Below are 10,581 nucleotides of genomic sequence, written 5' to 3' on the forward strand. Positions count from 1 at the left end.
AACATCCTAAAGATTGTTGCTTTAAGTGGCAGTTTAATTCCTGACCTTATTTGGTCTACTCATTCAAGAGGAGTACCCCCATTTGAGGAGGTATATCATGATCTCAGTGTGATTGGGAAAGGGATATTCAACAGTCTCTGATTTGTTACTTAAAATCTAAAAATTTCAAGTAACAATGCTTAAGAGTTTGGTTTATCAAAGACTAGCATGTGTTATAAATATGTGAGAAGCACTGTACTGCAGACAGGTTTTCTCATACTGTTCCAATGCTTATCACCTTTTGAGAATCTGACTAAAATGCGTTTTCTTAAGACAAAAAAAACCATGGCTATATATAAATGTCTCAAGGAAATGATAAACTACTTTGAAAGCTATCTAGTTTTAAAAGACTCAAAGTTGGCTCTTACGGTGACAGATTGACTAGAATTCATTCATTTAGGCCACACCATGCAGTTTGCAGGATCTTAGTTCCCCCACCAAGAATCAAACCGGGCCCACCCCACAGCAGTAAGAAGCACCAAGTCTTAACCACTGGACTGTCAGGGAATTTCCAAAATTTATTGAATTTGCTATCATTGATGCGGTTACCCAAAGGGAGTTTCTTTCAAATGTTCTCAGAAGTTTGTGTGCTGGCTGGTGAACAAATACAGGGTGATTGTTTTATTGATGAGACAGGAAGGGCCAACCCCACAAAAGGACTTATGGAAAACCATAATTAATCCCCTCATTTTTCAAATTGAGGAAGTTAGCTAATTGAAAGTAACTCATTACATTTTGGAGTCTATCAAGCATCTCTGAGGACTAGATTCAGTGTTAGCCACTTCTGGGAGGGATCTCTAAGCATTAAGATTGGTCAGCAGTCTGAGTGCTGAAGTCTTGTAGGAAAGTAGCGTTTGATTATAACTCATTCATTCTTGGGACTTCCCTAATGGTGCAGTGGTTAAGACCGAGTTCCCAATGCAGGGGGCCCGGGTTCAGTCCCTGGTCAGGGAACTGGATCCCACATGCCTGCCGCAACTGAGGAGCCCACCTGCCACAGCTAAGACCCAGTGCAACCAAATAAGTATTTTAAAAAAACAAAAAACAATTGATTCATTCTTGTTTCTCTGATGAAACTGGAGCCTAGGTAATCTGAAGCAACTACTCATTCTCATGAGAGAGCTTTTCTATGGTATTTTATTTATTTGGCTGTGCCGGGTCTTAGTTGCAGCATGTGGGATCTTCGTTGCAGCATACGGGTTTCTTTGTTTTAGTTGCGGCATGTGAGATCTAGTTCCCTGACCAGGGATGGAACCCGGGCCACCTGCATTGGGAGCGTGGAGTCTCAGCCACTGGACCACCAGGGAAGTCCCTGTCCTATGGAATTGAGTGATTACTTTGGTTACCCTTGAACCATGAGACGTATGGGACATAAAAGTTCTTTAGACCACCATAAAGGCAGAAGGGTGAAGGGAGGGTGTGACAGTGAGGACTAAAATATTTTAGGGTACTTCCAGTATTTTTCATTACCAAGAAACACTTTAGGTATTTTCTCCCCATAAACTGTATGTTTTGAATGGCTGTACATGTCACATATATTGCTCTCATTATGTAGTGACATTTCTATTAATCAAAGGCATATAGCTGTCAATCAGAACATCTACAGTGATAATCAGCATTGTACCATCAACTTAATAATGCCAGTTAAAATCTAAGAAACAATATTTTCATTACCTTGTACAGATTTTTTTTAATGTGTGATTTCTATCAGACTTAAAATACAGAAAAAAAGTCCAAGAATTTTTATTACTTCTTCCTAGGAGTTTAGAACTATACCTAGCACATCATTTGGAGATAAGGAAAAACAAAAGGCATTTTTGAGTGTGTGTTACTTTCATAATCTGGAAAAATGATTTTTAAAATATTTTTATGGATATAATTATAATTTTTTAATTATGCATTTGAATGACTTCAGAAATAAAGAGACCCCCAAATTACACCTTTGATCTCATTTAAAATATGTCTATTTTTTCATGTATTTATTCTTTAGTTACAATCCATGTAAAAATAGGACTTGGAGCCTGTCATAACTAAGAATATCTCCACTTTGACCTATCGTCACCACTCGCCCAGCTTGTGGGATCTTAATTCCCCAACCACCAGGGATTGAACCAGGGCCCTCTGCAGTGAAAGCGAGGAGTCCTAACTACTGGACCGCCAGGAAGTTCTCTTCCCTTTTTCATTTAATTAAAGTTATTTTAATTGCTATTAACATGATGCTTTAGAACACCAAGATATAGACGTGGCAAAAGGGTTTTTATTTTCCCTTGATTCTCCATCCAAGACAATAACAAATTCAGACAACATTCCATTACCAATTCACTGATTGTGGAGTTTGGTTTTTTTGTTTATGTTTGTTTTTCCCACATATCCCAGACCCCAGGAGAGAAGGGTCTTGGTGTTGGTGGCAGGTACAGGGATTTTTCACCAACCCATAGCCAAGATTCATGGTACTACCATTGTAGGGTTTTGGTTTTGTATTTTCTTTAACCTGAATCTTTTAAAATTCTACTGGTGTTAAATATTTGCCACTTGGTGAAATAAAATCATTCTTCTCTTCATTAAAGACCAAGGAGCAAATTTCTCTCTCTGCCTTTAATAGAAAAAATCAAGCAGACACTCTTAACCAGGAAATATACAGGCATTAACTACTGTTCTCTTGACAATTCTCTTGGGAAAGGTATGCAGACTCTTAGTATAACTTGATTAAGAAAAACGGTCACAGTTTATTAACTGCATTTATTGCATAAGAAAGGAAAAAAAGCATTACATGAAGATGTCAAAGGTTTTCAGAATTACTCGATAAATCACTGCTAAGATCATGCCCTGTTTTTTAAATTTGCATTACATATTTACATTTCCATGCATTAGTGCAGTCCTACATATAGTGTAAGAGTATTCAGGTGTACATATATACTTAATAAAAGGCATACAGGCATACTTTAAAAATATTGCAGGTAAAGTTCCAGACCATCGCAATAAAGCAATAAGGTGAGTCACACAAATTGTTTTTGTTTCCCGGTACATATAGGTTATGCTTACACTATACTGTAGTCTATTAAGTGTGCAATAGTGTTATGTCTAAAAAAACAATGTATACACCTTAATTTAAAAATACTTTATTGCTAAATAATGCTAACCATCATCTGAGCCTTTAGTGAGTCATAATCTTTTTGCCAGTGGGGGTCTTACCCGGATGTTGATGCTGCTGACTGATCAGGGTGGTGGTTGCTGAAGGTGGGTGGCTGAGGCAGTCTCTTGAATAAGACAGCAAGGAGGTCTGTCTTTCATGAAGGATTTCTCTGTAGCATGCAAGGCTGTTTGATGGCACTTTACCCTGCTCAGTAGAACTTCTTTCAGAATTGGAGTCAACCCTCTCAAACTCTGCAACTGCTTTACCAACTACGTTTATGTAATATTCTAAATTCTTGACACAACTAGGGCAACTCCCAGGCTCTGGTGGGGGACGTCGGACACCTAAAGGGACAGGAAAAGTACCCACACAACCAGGTAGGACGTGGCAGGGAAGGAGCGGGGAGAGAAAGTGGAGGGAGCAGGGGACTGGCACCCGTGAGGGGTGGCTGGGGAAGGGGAGGGGTTCCATGACCAGAGGGGGAGCCCACCCATGGTGCAGGGATCAGTGGGGACAGAGAGAGACCTCTGGGGGATTGGGGGATCAGAGGGGAACGCAGCTAGCATCTCCCCTGACTGCTTGGGTCCGGCAAGCCTGCTGGGGTCCCAGGCCTTTACCTCCGCTCTCCGGGGCCCCCACTGTCTAGGCTGAGCCTAAGCCACGACCCCAACCCCACAAGGCCTTTTCTGGCCATGAGGGTCCTGAGCCTAGGCCCCACCCCCAAGGCTTCTTCTGGCCTTTTTTTTTTTTTTTCTGTAGTGGTTCTGTTTTGCCTTGTCATTTCATTCATATTTTTATCTAATATATTTTTTATTTTTCTAGTTTTATTTTTTATTCTTTGTTATTCTGCTCTCTTTTTCTTTTTTTTTTTTTTTTCCACACCGCATGGCTTTCAGGACGTTGGTTCCCAGGCTGGGGGTCAGGCCTGAGCTCCTGTGGTGGGAGCACTGAGTCCAAACCACTGGACTAACAGAACCTCAGACCCCAGGGAATATCAAATGGAGTGAGGTCTCCCAAGGTCCTCATCTCAGCACCAAGACCCAGCTGTACCCAAGTGCCTGTAAACTCCAGTACTGGATGCCTCAGGCAAAACAGCCAGTAAGACAGGAACACAGCCCCACCCATCAAAACAAATGAGATGACAAAAAAATACGTTACAGACGGAAGAGCAAGGTAAAAACCTGCAAGACCAAATAAATGAGGAGGAAATAGGAAACCTACCTAAAAAAGAATTCAGAGTAATGATAGTAAAGATGATCCAAAATCTCGGAAATAGAATGGAGGCAAGGATTGAGAAGATACAAGAAATGTTTAACAAAGACCTAGAAGAACTAAAGAACAAACAAACAGTGATGAACAAAACAATAACTGAAATGAAGAATACACTAGAAGGAATCAATAGCAGAATAACTGAGGCAGAAGAACAGGTAAGTGAGCTGGAAGACAGAATGGTGGGAATAACTGCTGAGGAGCCGAATAAAGAAGACAGAATGAAAAGAACTGACAGGACAGGCTCTGAGATTTCTGGGACAACATTAAACACACCAACATTCGAAATATAGGGGTCCCAGAAGAAGAAGAGAAAGAGAAAAGGTCTGAGAAAATAGTTGAAGAGATTATAGTTGAGAACTTCCCTAACATGGGAAAGAAAATAGCCACCCAAGTCCAGGAAGCGCAGAGAGTCCCAAGCAGGATAAACCCAAGGAGAAACACACCAAGACACACGTTAATCAAACTAACAAAAATTAAATTCAAAGAAAAAATGTTAAAAGCAGCAAGGGAAAAGCAACAAATAACATACAAAAGAATCCCCATAAGGTTAACAGCTGATTTTTCAGCAGAAACTCTGCAGGCCAGAAGGGAGTGGCATGGTATATTTAAAGTGATGAAAGGGAAGAACCTACAACCAAGATTACTGTACCCAGCAAGGATCTCATTCAGATTCAATGGAGAAATCAAAAGCTTTACTGACAGGCAAAAGCTAAGAATTCAGCTCCACCAAACCAGCTTTACAGCAAATGCTAAAGGAACTTCTCTAGGCGGGAAGCACAAGAGAGGAAAAAGACCCACAAAAACAAACCCAAAACAATTGAGAAAATGGTAATAGGAACATACATATTGATAATTACCTTGAATGTAAATAGATTAAATGCTCCAACCAAAAGACTGGATAAATGGATACAAAAGCAAGACACATATATGTGCTGTCTACAAGAGACCCATTTCAGACCTAGGGACATATACAGACTGAAAGTGAGTGGATGGGAAAAGATATACCATGCAAATGGAAATCAAAAGAAAGCTGGAGTAGCAGTACTCATATCAGCTAAAATAAACTTTAAAATAAAGACTGTTGGGCTTCCCTGGTGGCGCAGCAGTTGAGAGTCTGCCTGCCGATGCAGGGGACACGGGTTCATGCCCCAGTCCGGGAAGATCCCACATGCCGTGGAGCAGCTGGGCCCATGAGCCATGGCCACTGAGACTGCACGTCCAGAGCCTGTGCTCCGCAACGGGAGAGGCCCGTGTACTGCAAAAAAAAATTAATTAAAAAAATAAAAAAAATAAAAATACTGTTATAAGAGATAAGGAAGGACACTACATAATGATCAAGGGATCAATCCAAGAAGAAGATACAACAATTATAAATATTTATGCACCCAACATAGGAGCACCTCAATACATTAAGCAAATGCTAACAGCCATAAAAGGGGAAATCGACAGTAACATAATAATAGTGGGGGGACTTTAACACCCCACTTACACCAATGGACAGACCATTCAGACATAAAATAAAGAAACACAAGCTCTAAATGACACAATAAACCAGATAGATTTAATTGATATTCATAAGACATTCTGCCCAAAAGCAGCAGAATACATTTTCTTCTCAAGTGCACACAGAACATTCTCCAGGATAAATCACATCTTGGGTCACAAATCAAGCCTTGGAAAATTTAAGAAAATTGAAATTGTGTCCAGCATATTTTCCAACCACAACGCTATGAGATTAGGAATCAATTACAGGAAAAATACAAAAACACATGGAGGCTAAACAATATGCTACTAAATAACCAAGAGATCACTGAAGAAATCAAAGAGGAAATTTAAAAAATACATAGGAACAAATAACAACGAAAACATGACAACCCAAAACCTAATGGGATGTAGCAAAAGCAGTTCTAAGAGGGAAGTTTATAGCAATTCCATCTCCCCTCAAGAAACAAGAAAAATCTCAAATGAACAATTTAACCTTACACCTAAAGCAACTAGAGAAAGAAGAACAAAAAACAAAAAAGTTAGTAGAAGGAAAGAAATCATAAAGAGGAGAGCAGAAATAAATGAAATAGAAATGAAGAAAACAATAGCAAAGATCAATAAAACTAAAAGTTTGTTCTTTGAGAAGATAAACAAAATTGATAAACCTTTAGCCAGACTCATCAAGAAAAAAGGGAGAGGATTCAAATCAAAATTATAAATGAAAAAGGAGAAATTACAATTGACATTGCAGCAATATAAAGGATCATAAGAGAATACTACAAGCAATTATATGCCAATAAAATAGACAACCTGGAAGAAATGGACAGATTCTTAGAAAGATACAACTTTCCAAGACTGAATGAGGAAGAATTAGAAAATATAAACAGACCAATCACAAGTAATATGAAAAGATGCTCAACATCACTAATTACTAGAGAAATGCAAATCAAGACTACACTGAAGTATCACCTCACACCAGTCAGAATGGCCATCAACAAAAAAATCTACAAACAATAAATGCTGGAGAGGGTATGGAGAAAAGGGAACCCTCTTGCACTGTTGGTGAGAATGTGAATTGATACAGCCACTATGGAGAACAGTATGGAGGTTCCTTCAAAAACTAAAAATAGAACTACCATATGACCCAGCAGTCCCACTACTGGGTATATACCCTGAGAAAACCATAATTTTAAAAGACACATGCACCCCAATGTTCACTGCAGCACTATTTACAATAGTCGGGACATGGAAACAACCTAAATGTCCATCTACAGATGAATGGATAAAGAAGATGTGGTACATATATTCAATGGAATATTGCTCAGCCCTAAAAAGGAACAAAATTGGGTCATTTGTAGATATGTGGATGGACCTAGAGTCTGTCATACAGAATGAAGTAAGTCAGAAAGAGAAAAACAAATACCGTATATTAATGCATATATGTGGAATCTAGAAAAATGGTACAGATGAACCTATTTGCAGGGCAGGAATAGAGACACAGACCTAGAGAAAAGACATGTGGATACAGTGGGGGAAGGGAAGGGTGGAACTAACTGCAAGATTAGGATTAACATTTATACACTGTCATGTTAAAATAGCTAGCTAGTGGGAACCTGCTGTATAGCACAGGGAGCTCAGCTCAGTGCTCTATGATGACTTAGATGGATGGGATGGGGGTGGGGGTGGGAGGGAGGTCCAAGAGGGAGGGGATGTATGTATACATATAGCTGATTCACTTCATTGTACAGCAGAAACTAACAAAACATTGTAAAGCAACTATACTCCAACTAAAAATAGTAATAAAATTTTAAAAATAAATTCTTTGTTGTCATTTTGGCAATCTTCATAGAATCTTCAACAGGAGTAGGTTCCATCTCAAGAAACCACTTTGCTCATCCATAAGAAGCAATTCCTCATCCGTTAAAGTTTTATCATGAGATTGCAGCAATTCAGACACATAGAAACAAATAACAGACTTCACTTCTAATTCTAAATCTCTTGCCATTTCCACCACATCTCCCAACTGAAGTCTTGAACCCCTCAGAGTCATCCATGAGAGTTGGAATCAACTTCTTCCAAACTGGTATTTGATATTTTGACCTCTTCTCACAAATCACAAACGTTCCTAATGGCATCTAGAATGGTGGATCCTTTCCAGAATGTTTTCAATTGACTTTTCCCGGATCCATCAAAGGAATCACAATGTATGGCAGCTATAGCCTTACGAAATGTATTTCTTTGATAAGACTTGACAGTCAAAATTATTCCTTGATCCATGGGCTGCAGAATGGGCATTGTGTTAGCAGGCATGAAAATAAAAGAAAACTCATTGTGTATCTCCATCAGAGCTCTTGGGTGGCCAGGCGCATTTTCAATGAGCAGTAATATTTTGAAAGGAATCTTTTTTTCTGAGGAGTAGTTCTCAAAGTGGGCTTAAAATATTCGGCAAACCATGCTGTAAACAGATGTGCTGTCATCCAGGCTTTGTGCCACTTATAGAGCACAAGTGGAGTAGATTTAGCATAATTTTTAAGGGCCCCAGAATTTTTGGAATGGTAAATGAGCATTGGCTTCAACTTCAAGTCACCAGCTGCATTAGCCCCTAACAAGAGGGTCAGCCTGTCCTTTGTAGCTTTGAACCCAGGCATTAACTTCTCTCTAGTTATGAAAGCCTAGATGGCATCTTCCAATAGAAGGCTGTTTCATCCACACTGAAAATCTCTTGTTTACTGTAGCCACCTTCATTAATTACCTTAGCTAGATCTTCTGGATAACTTGCTGCAGCTTCTACATCAGCACTTGCTGCTTCACCTTGCACTTTTATGTTTTGGAGAGGGCTTCTTTTCTTAAACCTCAAGAACCAGCCTCTGCTAGCTTCAAACTTTTCTGCTGTGGCTTCCTCACCTCCCTCAGCCTTCATAGAATTGAAGGAAGTTAGGGCCTTGCTCTGGATTAGGCTTTGGCTTGAGAGAATGTTGTGGCTGGTTTGATCTTCTATCCAGACCACTAAAACTTTCTCCATATCAGCAATAAGGCTGTTTCACTTTATCATTCATATGTTCACTGGAGGAGCACTTTTAATTTCCTTCAAGAACTTTTCTGTTGCATTCACAACTTGGCTAACTATCTGGTGAAAGAGGCCCAGATTTCAGCCTATCTCAGCTTTGGACATGCCTTCCTCACTAAGCTTAATCATTTTTAGCTTTTGATTTAAAGTGAGACATATGTGACTCACCTGAAAACTGAGAGACAATTGTAGAGTTATTAATTAGCCTAATTTCCATATTGTTGTGTCTCAAGGAGTAGAAAGGCCTGAGGAGAGGGAGAGAGACAGGGGAGCAGTCAGAACACACACATTTATTGATTAAGTTTGCCTTCTTAAATGGGCATGGTTCACGGTGCCCCAAAACAATTACAGTAGTAAATCAAAGATCACTGATTACAGATCACCATAACAAATACAATAATAACTTAAAAGTTTGATATATTTTGAGAATTACCAAAATGTGTTGCAGAGACATTAAGTGAGCAAATGCTATTGGAAAAATGGTGCCAATAGACTTGCTCAATGCAGGGTTGCCACAGACTTTCAATTTGTAAGAAAAGTAACATCTTGGAAGCACAGTAAAGTGAAGTGCAATAAAATGAGGTATTCCTGTATAATTTTTCAAAAAATATTTACTTGCCTCTGCATTCAGCAACTACGGCCTAAATAATTCAAACCAATCCTTCTGAAGAAAATTAAGCAGGATGAAATATTTTTTTAAATCTTCTTAAAAGAACTGAAAGAGTTTAAAAGATAATGAGAAATTTACCTGGTTAAAATCTAAGAGAAGGTCAAAACCTGGAGAAGCAAACCTAGCTGGGTTTAATGGCCTTACTGGACAAAGGGCACAGAAGCCAAAAACGTAGGTCCAACCCCAGGCGGAGACTCTCATACCTCATTACTCCATTAAACTAAGGTCTTCCAAAGGGCTACACTCTCAAAGCAAGAGATAACCCAGATTCCTCACCTGGGCGGTTAAGGCAACTTCAATCTCAGAATTTAGATTAAGATAGTCCTAGAAAGGTAAAGGGCCTCAAGTGCCTGGAAGAATCAGATGAAAATCATTATTTCATCTTAGGTTTCTGATTGTTTCTACAGATATTTTTTAAAACATGATGACCAGCACATAAATAAATTAAAGCCAGCACAAGTGAGAATCAACACACACGATGAACAGTTCCAGGAGATATCAGGACTCCATGCTTATTATGTTTTTTGGGGTTTTTTTTGGCTGCCTTGGGTCTTTGTTGCTGCGCACAGGCTTTCTCTAGTTGCTGCGAGCTGGGGCTACTCTTCGTTGCAGTGTGCAGGCTTCTCATTGCAGTGGCTTCTCTTGTTGTGGAGCACGGGCTTTAGGCATGAGGACTTCAGTAGCTGTAGCTCTCAGCTTAGTTACTCCATGGCATGTGGGATCTTCCCAGACCAGGGATCGAACCCGTGTCCCCTGCATTGGCCACTGTGCCACCAGGGAAGTCCCCATGCTTATTATGTTGAAATAATATATAAGCTTGAAAATATCTCCAGGGAAGAGGAAACTATAAAAGCAACATAGTAGATCTGATAAAGAATCAAACAGAACTTAAACAAATAAAACAATACAATACAA

This window comes from Monodon monoceros, unplaced genomic scaffold (genome assembly GCF_005190385.1).
Source record: "Monodon monoceros isolate NGI ecotype Baffin Bay Population unplaced genomic scaffold, NGI_Narwhal_1 Super_Scaffold_20, whole genome shotgun sequence".
Taxonomy (NCBI): domain Eukaryota; kingdom Metazoa; phylum Chordata; class Mammalia; order Artiodactyla; family Monodontidae; genus Monodon; species Monodon monoceros.